This window comes from Stegodyphus dumicola, chromosome 2 (assembly GCF_044657685.1).
Source record: "Stegodyphus dumicola isolate Sdum_Otavi_A_Nest chromosome 2, ASM4465768v1".
Classification (NCBI taxonomy): domain Eukaryota; kingdom Metazoa; phylum Arthropoda; class Arachnida; order Araneae; family Eresidae; genus Stegodyphus; species Stegodyphus dumicola.
The window spans coordinates 183,343,214-183,346,533 of NC_140769.1; the positions used below are offsets into that span (position 1 = coordinate 183,343,214).

The 3,320-nt window shown below is 35.5% G+C and overlaps 1 non-coding gene across 1 annotated transcript; it reads left to right on the plus strand.

Moving 5' to 3' along the window:
* Positions 1-317: 317 nt before the first annotated feature.
* Positions 318-390, plus strand: TRNAM-CAU (transfer RNA methionine (anticodon CAU)). Its single transcript has one exon. It is a non-coding gene; the product is annotated as a tRNA-Met (tRNA).
* The last annotated feature ends 2,930 nt before the right edge of the window (positions 391-3,320 follow it).

A 3,320-nucleotide genomic window follows, 5' to 3' on the forward strand; every position in this document is an offset into this window, starting at 1 on the left:
CATCATACAACAGGCATCTTTGTTTAAGTTGATTCCTAAGACTACAAAATTTAATTTTAATAATCGACTTACTGTAATATGATTTAATTTACTATAATATGATTTTTAGAGCAAGGCACTAAATGGTATCATATCAAGTCGACTAATTTTCTCGTAACCATATCCTTCTCTATCAATGGAGAAAAAGAGGCTTCTGAGTGAGCTCGTTAATTTGTTACTGCAGTACGATGTCGAGGATACATTCGTACCTGTTGAAGAAAAGTAATTCGTGAAAATAAGTAATGATATATAAGGTATTTCTTTCGCCTTCTTAGCATGCCTTCGTAGTGTAGTGGTCAGCATGCTGGGCGCATATTCCAGAGGTCCGTGGTTCAAATCCCGGCGAAGGCGTTGCTCATTTTTCATATCTCCAGTTTCCAATAAATCTAATGTCTCTACAGTGGCACCCAAACTAAAAGGGTGGAGGATGATGATTCTCCACACTCAGGATTTAGCGATTGGGTCCCCTAAAATACACAGTCAGTCACCCTTTAAAAGGGAGAGTATATAAGGTATTTCTCCCGCCTTCTTTGCATGTCTTTGTCTGCACGCTGGGCGCGTATTCCAGAGGACCGTGGTTCGATTCCCGGCGGGGGCGTTGCTCATTTTTCATCAATTCTGCTTTAAAAATAACCTAATGTCTCTACAGATGTGTTGAAACTTACCTCACTTGTCTGACAGTAACATCCTTATTAAGGCCACTAACGTTATTGTGGCAAAAGGCAAGGGTTTCTTCGATCGTTGGCACCTCATAGGCAACCGCATGGATTTCCTGCTTCCGTCCCAGTGCTGAAGAAACATTTACGGGGACATATTTCACATATGAAATCAGTATCGCCACTGATGCAAATATGCACCTTGTGGTGAACTGAAAGGGGTTTCAATAATAGATCAATGAGCTTCTATTGAGTTTGTGACGCTGAACCTTTGAAGCTGTGGATATGAGCGCATGTTGTTGTTTGTGTTTTATTTTGCCTTTGTTTCGCAGTTATAAATGCACGGTGTATAAATTCTGCTACCATTTTAGTAGAAAAATCTCGTAGTGCTTTTATTTTATAATTTATTTAATCTTTAACATTTCACTTTCGTGAAACTTATTACGCGCTGATATTCAGTTTAATGTTCGTGGCAAATTATCGCTCTTTATATCGAGAAAATGATTCATGGTAAAATTAGCCTCGAATATTATTCATTTACTAACACTTGTGGATTAAAAGAATTCAAATGTACAATTTTTTTTATTGAGCTGAGAATAACTGGAAGTGTTACAATGAATCTAATATTTTCTTATCTTAATGCTTGCATTTCTTTGATTTTGCAAGTGTAAAATTCAAAATATATATTGTGAATGATCTGATTATACCTATTGTTAACATTAAAAGTTACGTATGAATAGATTAAAAATATTCGTTGTGAATAAGATACATCCATTCTGTTCGAACAGTATTTCTTGCGCAGGCAATGCATTTAAGAGCAAACAATTAGTAATGTGAAATTAACAGACTAAATATGTAGGAATGTAAATCAGGAAAATTAACTTTGAAAAAACTGTGCGTTGGCTATTATTATAAAACATATTTTTCATATAGACTGCAATAAAAACTAATAAAAAAGACTTCTATTGTTTACATATGTAATTATGCTTATATTTGAGTTAACTTCGCACTAAAAAATTTTACAAGAAATCTACAATGCATTAATCATTTTGTTCCGTTCTAGGAGTTAACTATTGATCCGTTCTAGAAGCTACTCCGTCGGTGGCTATACCAGATGTAAACTTCAAAAATGTGCTTACGGAGGTCTCTCACTGGATCCGTGGGTCTCCGACTCTGCTTCTTCTTCCACCGACCTTCCGAAAGGGCTTTCTTCTCGACAACATTTTAAGTTCTACCATGCTGCAAAAGCACTAAACACTTACAAAAATCCATACCTTCTTTCCGAAATACGAGCCCGGGCTCTAAGTTGGTTTCCTGGCCAAAAATAGCAACAGAACGGTGTAAGTAATGTAAAAAAAAGACGAGTCATTACTGTTCAGTATTTGATGTATCAATCATATATTTTTTGAACCTAAAGAGAAGCTTTCTCTGGTTAAATTGCTTTCGAAATTTGAATTTTGTTATTTATTAAAGTCTTTGTTGCATCTGTTAAACTAGGATTGAGAATCGAATTTAACTATTGCATAGTCCGTTCTCTTTGGACTATAATGACACTGAATGAGTAGCATCTTAAAGCAAAACAAGATTACAGTAGACGTGCTTAATATGATCACGGTTAAAGTTATCATTCTGATATTGTCACCATATTGCTGAAGTCCCGTCTGTTTGTATGTACGAAAACATGAAAAATACCTCGCTGATTGTGATCAATATTTAGGATAATATGATCAAAATGTTGAACAATGTTTTCTTTAAAACCGAAGTAAATTCGAGAAATAAAAAATAAATCCTCCACATAAGGTCAAAATTCATTACAGAAATTGCCAAAATCAGAGAAATGTCGCCAATTAAGTGACTAAGATGCCAAACAGGGAGGTTTTTGATTTTAAACAACTACTTCAAAATTAGGCTAAAAAAAGGGGGGGCAATCTTAGCTTACCGTAAATTTGATTCTATGGATTTCGAGGGTGGTCAGACACAGATCCCTCTTCTTCAGGAGTAAAACATTTTTTTTCTGAAATTTACTACATACTTAAATAAGTTCTGCTTCAAAATTTTTGAACACCCAGTCGTCGATTACTTTATTAATTACAACTATTGCTTTGAACTCGGAGAATTCTGTATGTTTTCAATACCATTTTATTACGTAAATCGTAAATAACTATTAAAATGTTTGAATCATTTTAGCAATTTTTCTTACAAAATTCCCATATTCTAATTAAAAATCAAGACCTAACTTATAAAATTTTAATCACATGTACTTTCTGAAGTCAACCATGAATAAAACGCTGGCAATGAAGATTTTAAAAGAAAATCTTATTGAACGAAAATTTTTTTTAGAATTGCCTCGTTGTGAAGTAGTATCATAAACTTTTTTTTTTTTTTTGCTTATTACGTGCTCTGCCCTTAGGCACTACACGGAAAGGGAGGGATGCCCGTGGAGGTTTTTCTAAGGGAACCTGGCTCGTATCCACGTTACGCACTGGGAAAGCCGCGAGAAAACGCCCATGCAACCAACCCGTTCACCGTGATTCGAACCCCGGACCGAACTACCAGTGTTCAGCGGCTTTTACCGCTCGGCCGCTAGTGGGCCTTCATAAACTTGCTTGCAGATGATTTTGTGTA